This window comes from Quercus robur, chromosome 4 (assembly GCF_932294415.1).
Source record: "Quercus robur chromosome 4, dhQueRobu3.1, whole genome shotgun sequence".
Taxonomy (NCBI): Eukaryota; Viridiplantae; Streptophyta; class Magnoliopsida; order Fagales; family Fagaceae; genus Quercus; species Quercus robur.
Genome location: NC_065537.1, coordinates 64269746 through 64290877, shown reverse-complemented (window position 1 = coordinate 64290877; position 21132 = coordinate 64269746). Strand labels below are relative to the sequence as shown.

Genomic DNA, 21132 nt, shown 5'->3' with positions numbered 1-21132 from the left:
GAATCGAGGGAGTGAGATTGAGATGACACAGAGAATTGAAGGAGTGGGACTGTGGGAGTGAATGAGAGACTTTTATGTTCTTCAACTGAAGAACAATGTTTGGGAATTTTGAGTTTTTTTTTTTTTTTAATGCATTCATTTTTTTTTTTCGATTAGAAAATCATCAGGTTAGATTTTTGTTTTTCTGACGTGGCTTTTTTTAAAATAAAAAATTCTGAGGTGGCATTTTTTAAACATTACTTTTTAGTCACGTCAGCATTTTTTGTGCCAACTGTCACACACCGTGTGCCACATAGGCATTTTCCGTTAGTGAGTTAGCGGCAGGGACCAAATTAATTGCAAGTTGACAATAACAGGGACCAAATTGATTGTTACAAAAATATAGGGACCAAATTGACTATGACCCCAAAATATAGGGACTAAAATGGTATTTTCGCCATTATTTTATTGTGACGAATACTAAAATAGAACCACTAATATTGGGTGCTCTGTAAAATGAAATGGTAAACTAGATAAAGTAGCTTTTTGTGGTACTAAATTACTAAATTTTTGGCACCACTAATGCTGATGCTAAGGGCGTCTTTTACATAAGTATTGTTGCAGCACAAAGGTAGAAAAAGCTTTATCATTAGTCATTTTTCATATCAAAATTCAAGGCAATTTCTTTTTCTTTTTTTATTAATCTTTCAGTTCTCCACATTATATCAGGGTAATTTGCGTTTTGCATTACCACCCTAGCGCATCAAATGAACTGAAGATTTTGTTGAAATGCCTTATTAGCCTTAGCATTTACAGAAATCTAAAAACACCTCAACTTAGTTCAAGACATCTACCCCTATTTGTCAAAAGAAGAAAATTAACTATTTTATAGTTGAAACTAACTAGATAAAGCTTCTAACTGCAAGACAATAACTTCTTAACAAATATATCACTCCAGAGCCCGCTTGACTCCTTAAGTCATTGCATGTGTGATCGATCTTATGTGATTTTCTCTTGCAACAAACATCTGTGGACAATCTGAGAAACAAATGTCAAAGAAAAATAAGAAAAGATCAAATTAAGAGTCAGAATCAATTTTACATTGAATTTTGATTAAAAATATTTCTAGATTTGATAAAAGCTGTTAATATATATTAGAATTGACATCCTCAAACAAGTCCAATTGTCAAGCACAAGCTCATGACAAAGAAATCCAATGCTATGCTTCTGCATTTGGTTGTTGCTACAAGGTCTAGGTAACTTGCAGCAACATTCATTTCTCAATCAAGTAACATTGTACTTTTCTACATAGCTCACTAAAATGAGTCAGATGGAAGTGTCATTACCAACAAGTTGAGAACAATGCGCATTTATGAAACTCTTCCCATTTTCTTGACAGTTTTTATATTAGGATAAAACTTACCTAAATCCTTACTTCATATCCAAGAAAGTAGGAAAACATTGGACAAAAAATTGAAAAGAGACATCTAAGAATGCTAGGAATAACTGAACTCATGCAAAATTGATGCATACCCCAAATGCAAAGAAGTGTCTGAATGTTCATTTTCCTCAGATGCAGAGGTAGAAACAACTTTTGAGCCTGAGAGTAAAAACTTCCTCTCCAAAGGGTTGAATTCAAGGAAAGGTGACTTGCAGGTTCACCGTATTTCATCAAGCTTTTTAAGATTTGAACTTGAAAAATGAAGGCAATAGATTTTGTTTTATGCAAAAACTATTGTATACAAGAAATGGTTTTGATCTCACCTATTTGCTCAGAGCCTCATTCTCTAGCAGGTCCTTTTGTTCCTGAAGGTAAATAAAGCCAAAAAGAAGATAAAAGACATACCAAAGTTATTTATTTAAAAATGGAATGGTAATCCAATGAAGCATGCTCATTGGGTTCTACACTACTATTTTCATTAGCCTGAGTCTGTTTCTTGCTTTCTATGATAATACAAACATGGACACTTCAGCAGAAGATATCATTTTACTTACTAATTCCCTAGTAAATGCTATGCCAAATTGCCCCCCCACCCCCAAGAAAAACGTATGAATTCTTTAAAAAAATTTCATCTTTCCAACTTTGGTCAAATTATTTCAAACCAGAATTCCATATTTTCTTTTATGTGATTTCAATTGAGCCTATATGTTCACCATCACCACATGGGAGCAAACTTTAAGTGTGCTTGGGTGGAACCAATACAAAAGCTATACTAATTACTGTTCCCGAATCCCAATTAAGTTCTCAAAAACCAAAAGAATGATTTTTAAAAATAAATCTCCAGATTGATATATGACATAACCCAAAAACAGATCTTACTAAGAGGTTATAAATTTATTTTACTTTTTCATACCAAAGGGAAACATTCAAAGGCACCCTCTTTTTGGGCCTTTGCTGTTGGACCATGTTTGTGACCTACCAAGTTAATAGGTGAAAACTTTGTGCTCTATAACTCAAAGGGTCAATCATAAACAACCTTTTGTAGAAAGAAATGCTTTCTAACTGTTGAGACCCTTTTTTTTTATTGATCCTAATCAAGGGCTCGTTCATAAAAGCAACCAAAAGACAGGAAAAAAAAATTAAAGAGAATATTTAGTTTACCTGTATTTTGGACTTCTTAAGTTGCTCCAAAAGAACTTCCTCCTGCAATATTAAAATTTAAATTAAGTCTTGTGGAAGAAGCCACATAATCACCAAGCTTTATTAAATTGAAAATTGGTTGCCATTTTGCTAACAATTGAGGGACTAATTACAATTTGGGTGATCGCCTATATGAAAGAAAGCAGATCTTCTATATATACATGTAAAACAATGCAGATTTTTCTTAGAAATCGGTAGAAATTTCCACAGTTTTGGTCTCTAAAACTTCCGGTTTGAAATTTCTTACCCAAAAAGAAAAAAAAGTTTGTATTGTAACGTTTGGACCGAAAATAAGAAGGAAAAGAAAAAGATTGACGTTTTCCAGAAATCCAAATCTTCCATTATGAGTAATATGACCCACAAAAACCAAGTTTGTTCGACAATTAATATAAGCCATATTGTGCCACTTAACAAATAACAGATCAGGGAAGAGTAAAAAACAAACCCAAAAATTAAATTAAAATGATTAAGTAAAAGAAAAAATATCTAACCATTCTTCACAACTCAATGAAGGTCATGTAGGTGTAGGATTTGATCTTTCTAGGTTCCAGTGACTTCAACCAATAGAGAGGAAAATGATTAAAAATCAAAATCCTGATTTGAATACCAAACACAGGAGCCATGAAGGTTTGAGAGAGGCGGCTAGACAGAAGAACCGTGATCTCTCTCAAGCTCTTTGTCAAAAGAAGAACTTTTTTTTTTTTTGAGAAAATTGTCAAAAGAAGAACTTTATTTTGTTTTTTCAGGTTTTATATAAAACCTAGATGATCGGTAGCAGGTATCTTAATAAAATTAAATAAATGAACCAGATTAAAACAAGCAAGATCTATGGCTAAGAATTAAGTGGGTACCGTACCCCCCTCAAAAAATGGGGGGTACAGTAGAATGACCCCTTAATTTATTATTAATTTAGTAATTTTAAGAAAACGTTAAAAAAAAACCCAGATATTATATTAAGAAACGGCATCGTATGTGGAGAACAATATTGAAGAACAAATTTAAATCCCCACCTGATACCCTAGCCCGATTCTGAGAGACTGAGAGGGAGAAAGAGGGGGAAAGAGAGATCGAAAGGGGGAAAAAGAGAGAAGAAAGACTGAGAGGAAACAACCATAATATGAATTTGAAAATTAGAATGGGATAGATTTGCAGCAATGGCTGACTTAGTACTTATGAGGCCTAGTGTTGCTCCAAGGGTTATCTTAGTTCTTAAAGGAACGTTGCTCAAAAGCCCAACAATGCGAAGGGATTTTGAAGATGACCTCCGCTTTTTGGCTTGGGAGAGTTTGAAGGGCTCTGTCAGGTTCAAAGTAGCTTTGGAGGCATTGAAATCGGTTGCTGATAGGTATGGAAGCAACAATGTATGTATTGCAGGTCATTCCTTAGGAGCTGGGTTTGCTTTCCAAGTGGGAAAAGCATTAGCCAAAAAAGGGATATACGTGGAAACTGAAAACCCATTTATTCAATGCTCCTTCTATTTCATTAGCAATGTGCTTAAGGAATATATGGGAGAAGAGGCTGGGTTTGCTTGGAAGAGATTTAAATCAATGCTTCTTAATTTGTGAGTTTTTTTTTTTTTTTTTCTTAATTAATAAATATAAATAAATAATTTTTTATTTAGAAAAAAGATAAAACAATGTCGTTTTGCCATAGATAATGGCAGTAGCCAACAAATTGTTAATGAAAGACTTAATTGAGAATAACTAAAACTCAAAGAACTGAAATGATAAAATTTAAACTTATAGGATCGAAATGAAAAGTAGTGAAACTTAGAGGGTTGATTTTGCATTTTAGCCAAAGAACAATATATTTCAAAAAAGGGTAAAGTTTTCAAAAGGTTGTCTAACAAATTAAATTTAGAAATAAGGGTTTTTTTTTTCCTTTTTAGAAACAAAATAAGGGATTTAAATGAACATACAACTAATTTTTTAAGTTGAATTATTCTCAAATGAATTTTAAAATCTATGGTTTTTTTTTATTATTATTTTAAGGATGAAATGTGTTTTGTGTGTTGAATATATAAAGTAAGAGATGAGTTCAGGTAATTTGGTGTAATTTTACATAAGTTACACTTTTTTAAAACCATTGATTTCTATTAAATTTAACTGTGAAAAAAATACCAATAGCCTATAGTCATAAATTTATATAAATTAATGAATTAGAGCAAAATCTCTCATCATCGTCATGCACCGTGCATTTATAATCGTGCACCATGCATAATAGATACTGAACATTCATAAATTCATTCAATAAATTAATGAATTAGATTCTCTCTACAGGTTTAGGGGCTATGGTCATGCACCATGCATATAGAGTGATGCTCTACTAGTATAATGCATTTTAAAAATAGGTTTACATGGTCAAATAAAATTTGGGGTAAACAGAACATTAAAGAATGAATCGATAGAGAGCTCTAGCAAATAGTGAATGGAGGATAATGTTCAATAGAGCCCAATTTAAACACCTTCTAGCAATAGCTTCTAATCAAAAGCTTACAATTTTAGAAACAAATGGGAGATGGTAGGAGCTCTCTAGTTATTACCAATGCTAGGGAAAGAGATTAACGGATCACTACAATTCATTTTAGCGAACAAAATTAAAGAAGCCAAACAAGATCTAATTAAGGTGGTGGAATAAGAATGTCTTTGGGTAAATATAACAAAGGTTAAAGAAGTTGAGAGGATCGAAAGAAAAAAACATACAAAAAAGAGGATAGTGCCAGTATGAGAGAAAATGAGGAATAGCTCCAAAGAGAAATACTATGAAATGCAAAAAAGGGAAGAAACCCTTTTGAGACAAAAATATAGGATAAATGGCTAATCCCCTAATCATAAAGAGATAGGGGATTGCTTGGTAAATTTTTTAAGAATTAATTTATTGAGCAATCCCCCAATCTCTAAGAAGATTCACAACTTAATCCAACCAATGATACTTTTTTTTTTTTTTTTTTGAGAAGATCCAATCTCAATGAAATTTTTTTTGTATGAGACAGTTTCATGAGACCTATGTTTCAATGACATGTCGGTCCCACACACATGGGAGCTATATGTCATTGAGACATAGATCTCATGAGATACTTTCTCTCAACCAGTGGTACATAATATTGAAAATGAAGACCTAACTAGGATCCCTACATACGAGGAAATTAAGGAAATCATCATCTTTAAATATGAGATCTTTAAAAGCCATAGAGGCTGTCAAAGCAGTTCAAAGTTTCTTTATCAATAAAAGAATGCAAAGACAACTAAACCATACTTTCTTGACTTTGATTCCGAAGGTAAAAGGTGCTGCTAAATGGATCTGCTTAGAGCCATCAGTCCATGCAATAAAGTGTACAAACTAAAAAGTAATTTCCAAAATTATGGCTAATAACTGAAACAGTTACTCCCAAAGTTAGTTTCTCCTAGGTTGGAGCCTTAGTTCCTGGAAGTATAATTCAAGACAATACTATTATTGTCCACTAGTCGCAAACCGACGTTATATGTGGAAAAATGTAATACGATAATTTTATAATAGAGTTTGATGTATAATTGACTAAAGTACTTTTTCGGCTCTTAAAGTTTGGATTTTTATTATTATTATTTATTTTGGTTCTTTAAGTTTCAAAATTTTCATTTTAACTCATGAAAATGGAGATTTTGAACCAAATGAAAAACTAAAAATATAATTGTAGGTGCACGATTTACGTTGAACCACAGTAGGATTGGGTTCGCGCGTAAATGGACCCGTACAATATCATTTGTAGAGAGTAGGGACGAAAGGCTAAATCATATTTACTCGGCTGTGGTTTTGTCAAGCTGTTCATACATCATTTAGAGGTGTTCACCCCTTTTGGTCCTTTTCTCCGGAAAGAAGAAAGATCCCTCCTTTAGGTTGCAAATTTTCCTTTTATATTAGCATGCATTCAATTTCCTTCGTCCACGTGTAGGGTCGAACTTTCCTAGCCTGACACTTGTCCCATCAGTTTAAGACCTGAGTTGTTGGGAGTGGTTGAGTAGGCTAAAGAGACACGACTCTGTGAGAGGCAAAGTTCCGTCTAGGGCAGATAGTTTGGGCAGCCTTTCCTAGATATTTTAGATTTCTTACAAGCTTATCCCTATGCCGCTTTTACCCCTTTCCTTAGTGTAGCTCTGGGCCAGCCGAGGGCTGTACCTTCCTCGGCGGTTTCTATGGCCCATTGGTGCTTTGCGTTTATTGGGCTGGGACTACTATCCTCTTCGGCTTGGGCCTTAAGTATTCCTGTGAATAGGTGGATCTGGCCCATCTGTTGTCGGGCCCCACAATAGCCCCTCAAAACCCTGCTATCCAACTCCTCGGTTGGAAAGGTGGGTTTTGATAATACCGAGACTTTATCGCGGCTCATTAAGTTAGGCCCTTGATCAACGTCGGCGACTTTTCACCTCCCCAAGGAATGCGCCGGTTTACTAGATATTTCCCTTGACTTACGCGTGATGCGTTTATTCCGTTTGGTTAGTCGTAGTGCGCTTTTAATGTCTTCCTTTTACGAGGCCTCTTAAATCTAGCGGTTACGGATAGCTTGGAGAAACGAAACGGTTTTGCATTTACTAGCAGATTTCTTAGAGGATCGGAGTGTGTCACGTACCCTCGTCTTTTTCCCCTATATAAAGAGAGAAGACAAGAAGGTGATTCTCTCATATGCGAATCCCTTAGACTCTTCTCAGAATCCACTTCTTCTATCTGGTTATTCCTCATTCGATAACACGTCCCCCATAGTGATCAACCATGAATGAATCCCTCCTTTCCCAGAAACACCATACCTTAACGAAACTTGAGATGGCTCGGTCGGGGCAAGGGTGGTGGAGACTCAAGGTTTGTCTCCCCATTCTTTTAGCCAAAATCCGAAGCAGGGGCTCGTCACATCCCATTTCCGGTGTGACTGAGTCAAAAACCTCCCTTGTCATCTCCATCTGCTCTCTCATGAGCATACCTAATATGGCTCCCCTTCTCCCTCTTTTGCTCCTTTTACTTTCTTTTCATTGCTTCCCTCTTCTTCTCCTCCTTCCCGCTCATGTCCTCCATCTTCTTTTTCCCTTGCATTCTTCAGTGACAAGAGCTTGCTGAAGTGCTTCCATGTCTTCTAATTCTTCTTCCTTCTCCTCCATTATTTTTGTATAAGGATCTTCTCCTGATATGAACAGTACTGAGGCATAGATTTCAGAAAGACTTTGAAGGCGAATTCAGAAGACACCTGATGGTTTACTTACTTGTGTTACGGATGCTGTTACTATTTTAGCAGTTCATTTTTTGTATTGGCTCCTTTAAGCCCTTCCTTGTATGTTGTAACAATTTTTCATATTAATAAAAGTGATTGTTACTCTATTTCGTATGTCCTGTTTATATACTTTAACAAATGTGAATGCGCTGCTCGGCATAATAGTACAGCATTTCAATTAATAATAAATAAGGCCACAGTAATCGTTGATAAAAAGATGCCACGATGACTTTTAACAAAATTATTGTTCAACGTATCAATCCGACCAGTGTGGAATGAGACTTATCTTAAAATTAGTCGTGATGGGTATTAAATGCTCCGATTAGATGTAATAAGTAGCTATCCGAGGACGTGTTACCCACCGGAGGAATGGCCTCTTTAGTTTGACGATCATTAGGTTGTTCTGCCATCTCCATGATACGCGAGCCTTAACCTTTTCCAGTATTTAAGCCGAGAAGTTTCTTCATTTGGGCAGTTGATTTCCCAAGCAACCTGAGTCCGAGGACTTTGCAAAACCTGGGTTCTGTTCAGGACTTATGCGTTTTATCTTATGTACTTGATTTTCCTTTTAGTTTGAGTCCGAGGGCCATGCAAGCCTTAGGTTCTGTCCGAGACCAATGTTTGCATTAGTACTTGGTTTTCCCTTTTAGCTTGAGTCCGAGGACCATGCAAGCCTTAGGTTCTGTCCGAGACCAATGTTTGCATTAGTACTTGGTTTCCCCTATCTTTGAGCATTTCCCGAGGTGCCCAACAGTGATTGTCCTCGGCCATGGCCGCTGCTCGGCGTCGGCCAAAGTACCTGGGCCCTTACCCAAAGCGGCCCCGGGGCCACGAATCCACCTAGCCCATGAATTAAGAGATGTTTCTGCAACTTCTGGCCACGTGGTACCCTTTGATGTCACGATGACCGAAGTGCGCCTTTACGAGGCTCTTTAATTTTGTGGTTGCAGTTGATGTTGGAAGTTGAGCCAGGACTGTTTTGTCTATAGCGTTTCTCGGGACGCCACATGAGTTGACTGCCATCACCTTGTCTTTTCCAATAAATGGGAAGCAGAGAAAGTTGCTTTATATACGCACAAATCCTTCAGATTTTCTCCCACACCACAGTTTCAATATCCGGAGTTCTCCCTTCTTGGCATAACATGTTGAAAGTAAGGGTTGGGAAGAAAGAAATGTCTCCGCCGCAGAAGCGCCGTGTCTTCATGAGGCTTATAACAGTAAGGTATGGGCACAGGAAGCATAAGTTCAGGAGAGTATTCCATCTCCCCCGAGGGAGAATGGCGTCTCTCCCTCTTTTAGCCAAAATCCGAAGCAGGCTTTGTTCATGCCAGCACTTTGGTAGGGCAGAAGAAGGGTTTTCCTCCATCAGTGCCTCTGCTTTGCGGCAGGTGTATATTTAGAGAAAGCCCCATCACCTTCAACTCCCTGCACCTTTTCTTCAACGGTGTCAGGTTCAAGTTGGGTCTTTTTGGCTGCCTGAGTTATGGGCATGTAAGGGTGCGGGGGAAGAATAAGGTCTCGGAGCTGTAGCCAACCTTTCCTCCGACATATCTTCTCGGCTTTCTCCAGCTTTCTTGTACTTTCTTTTCTTGCTTATGTAGTAAGCTTTGACATGGGCTGATTCCAGCTTTTCATTTGTACACTGTACTATTTCTTTATCGTAATAAAAATGGAAATTGATTCACATGTTTTAAACGTTGATCTAATGGGCAACACAACTCTGTGAACGAATGTGCTCTATGTATGTGTTGCTTTAAGAATATTTGCAATAAAGCTACTTTGAAGCATAATCTAATCAAATCTCATCTCCCATCACTATCAGGCGTTATACCGATAATTTGTAATAAATCAAAGTTACGAAACTAACCGGGATACCAGTTGGACATTCTGTGATAAGCGCGTTATACCGATAACTTGTATGCTTCTTTTTAAGTAGTTGGTTTCCCCAGAGGCTTGGGTCCGAGGACCATGCAAGGCCTTGGTTCTGTCCAAAACTTGTATGCTGCTTTTTAAGTAGTTGGTTTCCCCAGAGGCTTGGGTCCGAGGACCATGCGAGGCCTTGGTTCTGTCCAAAACTTGTATGCTGCTTTTTAAGTAGTTGGTTTCCCCAGAGGCTTGGGTCCGAGGACCATGCAAGGCCTTGGTTCTGTCCAAAACTTGTATGCTTCTTTTTAAGCAGTTGGTTTCCCCAGAGGCTTGGGTCCGAGGACCATGCGAGGCCTTGGTTCTGTCCAAAACTTGTATGCTGCTTTTTAAGTAGTTGGTTTCCCCAGAGGCTTGGGTCCGAGGACCATGCAAGGCCTTGGTTCTGTCCAAAACTTGTATGCTTTTTTTTAAGTAGTTGGTTTCCCCAGAGGCTTGGGTCCGAGGACCATGCGAGGCCTTGGTTCTGTCCAAAACTTGTATGCTGCTTTTTAAGTAGTTGGTTTCCCCAGAGGCTTGGGTCCGAGGACCATGCGAGGCCTTGGTTCTGTCCAAAACTTGTATGCTTCTTTTTAAGTAGTTGGTTTCCCCAGAGGCTTGGGTCCGAGGACCATGCGAGGCCTTGGTTCTGTCCAAAACTTATATGCTGCTTTTTAAGTAGTTGGTTTCCTCAGAGGCTTGGGTCCGAGGACCATGCAAGGCCTTGGTTCTGTCCAAAACTTGTATGCTTCTTTTTAAGTAGTTGGTTTCCCCAGAGGCTTGGGTCCGAGGACCATGCGAGGCCTTGGTTCTGTCCAAAACTTGTATGCTGCTTTTTAAGTAGTTGGTTTCCCCAGAGGCTTGGGTCCGAGGACCATGCGAGGCCTTGGTTCTGTCCAAAACTTGTATGCTTCTTTTTAAGTAGTTGGTTTCCCCAGAGGCTTGGGTCCGAGGACCATGCAAGGCCTTGGTTCTGTCCAAAACTTGTATGCTGCTTTTTAAGTAGTTGGTTTCCCCAGAGGCTTGGGTCCGAGGACCATGCAAGGCCTTGGTTCTGTCCAAAACTTGTATGCTTCTTTTTAAGTAGTTGGTTTCCCCAGAGGCTTGGGTCCGAGGACCATGCAAGGCCTTGGTTCTGTCCAAAACTTGTATGCTGCTTTTTAAGTAGTTGGTTTCCCCAGAGGCTTGGGTCCGAGGACCATGCAAGGCCTTGGTTCTGTCCAAAACTTGTATGCTTCTTTTTAAGTAGTTGGTTTCCCCAGAGGCTTGGGTCCGAGGACCATGCAAGGCCTTGGTTCTGTCCAAAACTTGTATGCTGCTTTTTAAGTAGTTGGTTTCCCCAGAGGCTTGGGTCCGAGGACCATGCAAGGCCTTGGTTCTGTCCAAAACTTGTATGCTGCTTTTTAAGTAGTTGGTTTCCCCAGAGGCTTGGGTCCGAGGACCATGCAAGGCCTTGGTTCTGTCCAAAACTTGTATGCTGCTTTTTAAGTAGTTGGTTTCCCCAGAGGCTTGGGTCCGAGGACCATGCAAGGTCTTGGTTCTGTCCAAAACTTGTATGCTGCTTTTTATTTGCTTGTCTTCTGAAGGTTTAGCTCCTCGAATAAGGTGGGGGAGCTGGCCTGGTGTTTGAAGCCCCTAGGCTTGTCCATGTCGTTGACACCGTGGAACGTAGCCCCTAGTAGGAGCTTATGTTGGAATATCAACAACATGTCGCCGGTGATATAGGCACCTTCATAGCCCCTTGTTCGACAGAAACTCAACTTCGCCACCGCTCGAGCTAACATGCAAGCCGCCCCACGGTGGGCGCCAATTGTAGGTGCACGATTTACGTTGAACCACAGTAGGATTGGGTTCGCGCGTAAATGGACCCGTACAATATCATTTGTAGAGAGTAGGGACGAAAGGCTAAGTCATATTTACTCGGCTGTGGTTTTGTCAAGCTGTTCATACATCATTTAGAGGTGTTCACCCCTTTTGGTCCTTTTCTCCGGAAAGAAGAAAGATCCCTCCTTTAGGTTGCAAATTTTCCTTTTATATTAGCATGCATTCAATTTCCTTCGTCCACGTGTAGGGTCGAACTTTCCTAGCCTGACACTTGTCCCATCAGTTTAAGACCTGAGTTGTTGGGAGTGGTTGAGTAGGCTAAAGAGACACGACTCTGTGAGAGGCAAAGTTCCGTCTAGGGCAGATAGTTTGGGCAGCCTTTCCTAGATATTTTAGATTTCTTACAAGCTTATCCCTATGCCGCTTTTACCCCTTTCCTTAGTGTAGCTCTGGGCCAGCCGAGGGCTGTACCTTCCTCGGCGGTTTCTATGGCCCATTGGTGCTTTGCGTTTATTGGGCTGGGACTACTATCCTCTTCGGCTTGGGCCTTAAGTATTCCTGTGAATAGGTGGATCTGGCCCATCTGTTGTCGGGCCCCACAATAATGAATGACCAAAATGAAAATTAACCCACGTGTTGAGCACCAAAAGTGTATTTTAGTCTAAGTGCATGTGTTATTTAAAAGTTTTTTTTTTTTTTAAATGTATAAGTTTTATGCAATGAAACATATATAATTCATTTGCATTCAACAACAATATATGGTGATATACGTATGATAAATGTAATTTAATAAAAAAAAAAAATCTAAAATGCTTAGTTATAATAATTGCTTTATATTTTTTGAGATGATGTTACTAAAAGGAGTTTATTTTAAATATTACCATATATATATGCGTGTGTGTGGGAACACATATATGTTTCATTAAGTTTAAATACTATATAAGTTTAGAATTGTAGCAGGTTTTTCTTCTCTCTGGGGGCATTTGTACAAATTGTTGGAAAATTGTGTTTTGAGTTTAAAATGAGCGTTTGTAAAAAAAAATTATGAGGAGTTGTAGTTGCAAAATAGAGTTTTGAATTTTAAAAATGCTCTTTTAATCTTCCAAAATGTCTAACCAAATGGAACTTTTAAAATATAGTATAATGCCTATATTATTAAAACTAGAATTTTAAGGTAATATTTTGAGCATTTTTCATTTTAATTACTTTTTTAGAGCTTATGTCTCTAATTTTTTATGCATATCTTGTTTGTATGTTTCAGCCCAAAGCTGAAGAGTCTAACTTGAATAAATTTACTTTTTCACCATAAATTTTAATTTTTGAAAAAACCAACCCGCACAAAGAACCAATTTAAAACCTAATTAATCCAACTCAAGTCCAATCAAAGTTAACAGCACCACACTGCCAAATCAACCATAAAAACAATACCTATCCACCAAAAAAAAAAAAAAAAAAAAAGTCCATTGAAAACAATAATTTTTGAACCACCTGCGATAACAAGGGTAAGTGTGCGTAATATAAACAAACAAATCGGAATGGGGCAAAATGGGTAAATAACCTTAATTTTAAAACTATATAGCAAAATACCTATCTTTTCAAAGTATTTAGCAAAATGTTTCTATTTTTATAATTAGATTTTAATAAAATTGAGTTACAAGTGAAATTTGACATTAGCAATGTCGAGTTCTATGCATAATTTGCTATTTAAATTTTGACATTGTTAACGTCAAGTTCTACTTAAAAATATAAGTAAAACTAGATTTAAAGAATATCGAGTTTTACACAGAACTCAAGTTCCAAAACAGGGACATTTTATTAAATATTTTAGAAAGAGAAGTATTTTGCTATATAGTTTTAAAATTAAGGGTATTTATCCATTTTGCAAAATTGGTGCAAATTTGCAATTTGCATTTTGAAAAAGAATAAGAAAAAAGACATGTGCGCAAATGAAAATACCGAGAGCCGAAAGGAGTAGGGGCAGAGGGAGGGGGAGGGGGGGGGGTGGGGGCAGGTGCCCCCTCTGAACTTTCAAATTTTTTTACTTACAATATTATAATGACCTAAAATGCCTTATTTCCCCCTTGACACAAAAGACAAAAAAAAAAAAAAAAAAAGAATCAATTCACGATACCTTTTCTCAGTAGACTTCTCCTCCTACTACAATTCTAATATATAAAACCAATGGGTCCCATTTAATAATGATTAAAAAAAAAAAAAACTCTACATTGAATAGGATAAGAGTATGCACACACTACACAGTAGCCTGATGGACTTTTAAAAACAAAAACGTACAATTATAATATAAAACAATGGGTCCCAATGATTAAAAAAAAAAATGTTTCATATTCATTAGTTTACTCATTAGTGACTTTGACGTTGATCTTACTAGTTATAACAGCTATTGTTGAAATAGCTTTTTCGGCAATGAACATAATTAAAAATTGATTACATAATCAAATAGAAGATTAATGGATAAATGATTGTTTAGTCACATATATTGAGAAAAATATATTCAAGACTATTGAGTATGAAGAAATCATGCAATGGTTTCAAAATATGAAAAATTATCGAAGGCAATTGAGTAAAATAAGCTAAATGTAAAAAAATAAATTAAAGTTTACATTTTATGTTAGATTCTGTATGACAATTACATTATAATATAGTAGTTTATTTATTTTGCTATTAATATTGATTAATTTTTTTAGGTTAATTTTTTACTTTTAATCTTATCTTTTAATCTTGCCCTCGACTTAAATTCTTAGCTCCCCCGCTGAAAAGGAGTATAGTGTTTCAAGTATGCAGAGGAACAAAGTTTTTTCTGTGTTCAATGATTGCCTTGCTTTTGCTGTTTATAAGGAGTTTACTATGACTATGACAGAGAAATACTTTGATAAATGGGTGATGCGTGAATATGGGGTTGAGGATTCTTGGACCAAACAACTTGTTGTAGGACCCTTGTTAGGAATTCACAAGCCCCTACAATTTTCCAAGAATGGAATGCTTCTTCTTGTTGGTGACGATGGCGCAATAGTCTTGTATAACATTGGTTCTAAAGAAATTAGGAAACTTCAAATTCCAGAGTTTCCGAAATCATTCATCCCAAGAGAAGCTGTGGTGTACGTTGAGAGCCTAGTTTCACTCAAGAGTGCTTGAGCTCCTAGTTATTTATATCAAAAATAATTTTTCAGTAAGTTATGTGTGATTTAGAAATGATATCATATGGATAATGTATTTTTTAAAATTTAATTCTATATTCCTCTTCAATCTCTGTCATTTGTTGATGGATCAGTAAATTGTTGATTTGTTATGCATTGGAATTGTGATAGAATTTTGGGGGAGGTCTGGTTATTAATCTATGTGGAGTGAGAGCTGGTTAAGGTTTTGAACAGATTTTTCTGCAATAACGTCTCAGCTATTGTTTGCTTTGGTGCCTATTTGTTTTAGGGAAATTCACAGACTTGGTCACTTTAGGATAGGGAGGGTCCGTACCACTGGGTAATGTGACAAACTAAGTTTCATAAAATTTGATGGAAACTATGGTTATTGTAAGTAGATGAATATTTATAGAGAAAATTTCAAGAGGGTATTTCATCTTATTCTAGGATTTGTGGTATGATTTCTTCCAAGCTTCGTAAAATCTTTATCTGGTCTTTATTTCTTATACTAGTAGCAGAGATTTTGATTTGCCTGATTCTTACTATTATTAATTTTTACTTCCCATATATGATACATGCTCTCTGTTTTGCCAATGTTATTCATGATATGAAATTCCTTGGTAATTTTTCTTTTAGGTCCTAATCTTATCTTTTTTCATATACTCATCTAATCGCATTTGAATTCTTTGCGGGTCTGTTGTAATAACTCAAGCTGGAGTAACTCCATAACCAAGAGAAATGGAGAAATATTATTGTTTTTTCTTTGTCTTTGCCAACTTAATGATTGAAAATCATTGGTTGTAAAATTGTAAAACCAGTTATAGCTTTACAGAAAGCTCACAATTTCATTTTAACTTCTTGTCATGTCAATGGGGGCATAAGGTGTCTCTCTTAGCCTCTCCAATAATCAATTTTAAGATTGTAATTAACTCATAAAATATATTATGCATTCAATATATCAATCTTCTTTCTCACAATGAGAATACCCTGTATAACTTTGGATTTTGTACATTAAACTTTATAAGAATGAGAATCAGAGAATACATATATCCTTTTTCGCACCATGTGCATACCCCATATAACTTTGAGATCTGTACATTAAATAATATAAGAATGAGAATACATACATCCCGTGAGGAGAATCAGTGCAACTTGAGGGATGACAATATCTAAAACTTTAAGCCTTGGAAGGGTAAATAGAGAATGTTACAAGCTCCTCGAGTGAAGTAGTCACATGCACTTAATTGTTCTGATTTTTGAGTGAGGAAGGGCTATGCTCTTGAACTAGAAATGGAGAGGAGATCTGTCTAATAGGAGACAGAATTGTAAATTGGAGCGGAGAAGTCACCTTTTTAACACATACCTAACATGACAGAAAGATTCTTTCAAAATAAAGGATAGACCCAAACAGTTGTATCGCATATAATCATTTTTAGAAAAAGAATTTGTAGTTAAGTTCACTGAAGATACTAATTTTCTAAAAATTTACCAAATGGTACATAAATCCTTTAGCAACCAACCAAAAAGAGGGGCAAAGCTACAAAAGAGGACAACGAGGACTTTACAAACACGATATAATTCATAAGACATTTAATATGGGACAAAGAAGTTGGAGCCTAGGTCCACAACATGTATCAAAATGCACATCCTCCTGACTATGATTGTGACTGCATTGCAAATGCATTGCTAGCCTTGAGATTGACATCAACCATGTCTTTTTTTATTTATTTATTTTTTTATTTTTATAAACATCATTGTCAACCTTTCATTAACTTGAACTCAAAATACAGTGAGATACATCAGATTGAATTTGGTCAGCTATCATGGGCAGAGTCTTTTCTACCCAGAGATTACACTCATTCATAAACTTGGCTTGTCTAGCCATGATATGAGCAGCACAATTGCACTCCTACGGGTATGGGACACCTCCCATGCGTTGAAACATCTCAGACCCAGTATGATTCCTTCAATTATTTTCCTAATAGAACTCGGTGACACACAATGGCTCCTCAGAGAAAAAGTCACCTGTTGAGCATCAGTTTCTATAATTATCCCTTTAAGCCCAAGATCCCATGCTAGCAAAACTCCTTCCTCCACAGCTTTGGCTTCGATTTCCAGCACACCCAAAGGCAGTTCCACCTTCTTGCTCATAGCCCCCATTAATTGACCCCTCATTTCTATTGACCACACCTATGCCACAACACTTTATGTCCTTAAAGATTGCTCCGTCTGTGTTAACCTTATACCACCCCTGTTTAGGGGGTGCCCAAGGGTGTTCATCAGGTGCAGGGGATGTTTCTTGGGGCTGGTTTGCAGTCTGCACTTCTTTCCAGCACTCTACGGCCTCCTTGGCAATCACTTCTTGGCTTTTACACTGTCCCCCGTGTCTCACATTGTTCCTATTATTCCAAAGACTCCAGGCAGTGATAGCAAATAATTCCCAATTCACCTCACCGTAGTTATCTTTAATCGCCCAAACAATATCAATAAACTCACCTGGGGGGTCTCGAAAACATCAACCATGTCTTCTTGATTGGTCAAAAAAAGTGTTTCCATTCCGAAGGCTACTGCAATCTTTGTAAAAAGTTCCTGACAAGGGATTGATAATGAAAACTAAGTTGCATGACTATGAGGTTTTTAGCAATACAAAAACAATAAGAAGCTTACATAAGAGGGTTTTTTTTTTTTTTGGTTGCTGGGAAAGAAATAATCATATGCTGTCATTGTGTTAATCAGATTATAGCAACATAAATCATTGATGAGACATGAAATATTTTAGGAGACCAGAAATTCAGCTAAGCATGAAACAGCTGTTGTAACTATTGAGTATGTATGAACTCTTGACATCTAGATATTCTCCTTTATTCAAAAGAGACCAATAAACGAATTTTACCCTTTGAAAGAGAAATATAGCAGAATCATTGATGGTCAGATCATTCGCATGATTCACTAAAACCTTTTTCTTTTCGAAAATGAAGTCTCTAGTGTTTGGAGTGAGCCCAAACAAAATCATGTGCATTTACATTTTATCAACAAGCCTTTAACATTTGTATAATTAGCTATCCAAGTAGAGGAAACTAATTGCTTACCTTAATATTAAAGCTGGCCTTGGCACTGGTTTCAATAAACAAAACATTCAAGTCATGGTCGCTTTGGCTTCTCCTTCCTCTACAGAAACTTGCCTGCCCAAACCATTCACATGATGCCAAGGTCACAAGCACAAAAGATTGCACCAGAAATCAACAAGGTGAGTCATTATGAGACTCACTAACAATGTTCTGCGATCACCTTGCCTTAGAATCATCAAGATAATTCTACTAAATATGAGATGCAAAACCCCAAATAGCCAAAAGCATAGCAATTTCTTTGATGCCATTCATCTTATCATGGAAGACTATCACGGAAACAATAGGAGTAATATCCAAAGAAGCAGTACTGATAGAGATGATACAAGTACAAATTAAGTCCACAACAGTACAACACTAACAGAACAAACCTACCAAGCCACAGGTGTCCAAACCAAGGTCATAACATAAGAAACTCTTCCTCCAGCAAAACCTACCATTTCCATACAAAAAGTCTTCCATTTCCCACAATAGAAACACAGGTGGCAACAAGTGCTGTACAGATTTGCATATCCAGAGCCACCGAATATGTTTCCCTTTTTAGAACCTTTTGGAAGGGAAGATGCATCAGGGACAGGCAAAGAGAGTGAAGTGCAAAAGCTCTAAGGGTATAAAGGAAACCAATTATATAATGCCACTTAGAAACTCCTGATGGTCCATCAGAGTCATCATTGACTACAATCAGGAAAGATGAAAATGAGAGGACAACCAGAGTTAAGAATTAAAGCAATGAACTTTTTAGAACTGATTAAGTTTGAGAAAACTGCATTAAAAGCTGTTAATGTTGCACATATGAGGGAGTAAGTAGAGGCAGGGAGGTAGAAGAGTCCAACAGAATACATCATGTTGTGTTATCCAAAAAAAAAAAAAAAAAAAAAAAAAAAAAAAAAACAAAACAAAAACAAACCAAAAAAAGGAATACATCATTTTGTCACTTGCTTTGAGCACTCTTAAGAGAGAAGTAGATCAAGGCAAGAATTTTAAAAGAGCGTGGGGCTGAAGAAGTTGAAGGCTCCTTGAAGGAAGGAATAAGAAAGAATGCGATCAAAAGGATTGGGAAGGCAGCAATTTGGACAAGAGTAGCCATCCATTTACTATTTCCACCCTGGTCATAATTAAGTCTCCGAAGAAGAACAGCAGCAGCTTGACCCACAATGAGAAAGAAAATGTTTCAACTAAAGTGGCAAATTGCACAACATGGGACTGAGTTTCAGACTTAGATTTAAGCAAGTATACCCGAGTACATTTGGAATAATCATCAATAATTGTAAGAAAGAATTTGAAAACATCAATGGTAGGAATGGAGAAGAGTCCCCACAAATCAGTGTATGAGTTCAAAACAAGCATGAGAAACATTAGTACAGGAACGAAAAGGAAGCCTTTTTTGCTTAGCAATTGGACCAATCATACGAAGATCATCTTTATTGCTATTTACAACAGGAAGCGCCCTATTAAGAAGGGCTAATTTCTCATTAGAGGGATGACCTAAACAATAGTGCCAAGCATTTAGGGGACATGTATGTATAGAAGAAACAATTGATTTGAACATATCTGACTTGAAGTCTTGCTGCAGGAAGTAGAGACTACCTGTTCTTTACCCAGAGCAATCATGATCCAATGAGCAAGGTCCTGAATAAACCACAAGTTAGAAATGAAGAAAAAGCAGCAAAATAAAGATTTTGTAAGATAACTAATAGAAATTGAGTTGAAACTAAAGAAGGTACACAAAGTACACCAGTCAAGATAAGAGTTTCACTAAGTTTAACTGTGCCTATTTGAGTTACAAATGTTGTTTTTCCAATAGATAAATGAACAACAGTATTGATGACAAGAGTAATGGTGGTAGGATGAGTTATTGAATGGACTATATGATCAGTTACCCCAGTGTCCAAGATCCAACCTTTAGATGCAAAAGCTTGTCTATCAACAATACTGCCCCAAAAAATGGAATGTTTGGAATCTATGCTAGGAGTAGAAGGGGAAATGCACCTGTGAAATTGTTAATGAAGAACTGGCACCACCAGACTGAAATTGAGCACCAGAATTCAATTCACCATAGCAGATTCATAAGCAGAAGAAATTTGAGATTCAGAATTGGTTCAATCAGTGATTGACTGAAACTTCAAAAAGCTTAGAAGTTACTCACATCGAGCTTGTGTAATAGGACATTGAAAAATAATAATAATAGTAGCAGTAGTAAGGGTCTGTTAATATATGCTCTAATAATATATTTTAGGAAACTTTGTATGAGAAATTGAAAAAGCTTTAAAAAAATCAATTACTTTTTCATTTTTGCATAAAATATTTCTGAAAAAGTTTATTAATATATGTTAGAATTCAAGCACATACACCTTCAACAATGGTGGAACTCATGGAGACCAGAAAGAGTGAGAGAAAGAGAGAAAAGTTTGTATGTGAATGAATCTGTGTATTAAATAAAATGAACTCTGTTCCTATATACAATGAGAATAGGCGTGAAAAACTGACTGACTATTAACAACCTAACTAAATAACAATCTACCAATACAGAGCTAACACGTCCACTACTAACTAACTAATTACATCAAGGTTAAACTACTTGTAACCCTAGAACTATTTATACAATACGACCTGTAGCTTCTCTGTTTTCCTTTTCTATCTGCTGCTACTGCAATCTGCTCTCTAGCCTGAGGCCTCAAATGTCATCCTTTAACAATATATGTCCCAAGGTAACTTAGTTAAACTATAATAGTAATAATTAATATTTCGAAAACACAAAATATAACAGAACAATTTCATTACAAATTCAGAGTTTACAATACATGCAAGCAACAACACGCACTCCACGGAAATTTTTTTTATTCATAAAAAAAAAACACGCACTCCGTGAAAGTCTTTTCCGAAAGACAAGTAAACAACACAAATTTGACAAATGCACATGAAAGAACAATTTCACAAACTAAAATAGCATTAAAGCAGAAACTATCAAACTGGGCCGACCAAACCAGGTGGCCCAATTACAAATGATTTTTCTTCTGAAAGCCCAATAACAAGCCCATGTAACTACTGAACTCCCGTTTTCATCTTTGACAATATTTGCGCAGCCAAATGTACTTCAGGCAGGGCTTTGCATGTCTCGCATGGCACTGTCTGGGAACCTTCTTTATTGACGCAGCCATACCACCCTTCTATAACCCGTTCCTTGATTTCATCAGTAGGATAATCATCAGTCAAAAATTCTCTCATCAATTTGAGTGTGCAATGGTCTCTGATTTTCCGTAACGTCTCATTATT

At 36.8% G+C, this 21132-nt stretch overlaps 1 long non-coding RNA gene and 1 pseudogene across 1 annotated transcript; both read right to left on the bottom strand.

Annotated features, from left to right (window-relative positions):
- Positions 1–635: 635 nt before the first annotated feature.
- On the bottom strand, positions 636–3285 carry LOC126723343 (uncharacterized). The gene is made up of 4 exons (XR_007654237.1): positions 3112–3285; positions 2582–2623; positions 1744–1785; positions 636–1017 (listed from the first exon to the last, which is right to left on the bottom strand). It is a non-coding gene; the product is annotated as an uncharacterized LOC126723343 (long non-coding RNA).
- A 13162-nt stretch (positions 3286–16447) lies between these two features.
- LOC126723342 (probable purine permease 11) lies at positions 16448–20260 on the bottom strand (annotated as a pseudogene).
- Positions 20261–21132: the final 872 nt, after the last annotated feature.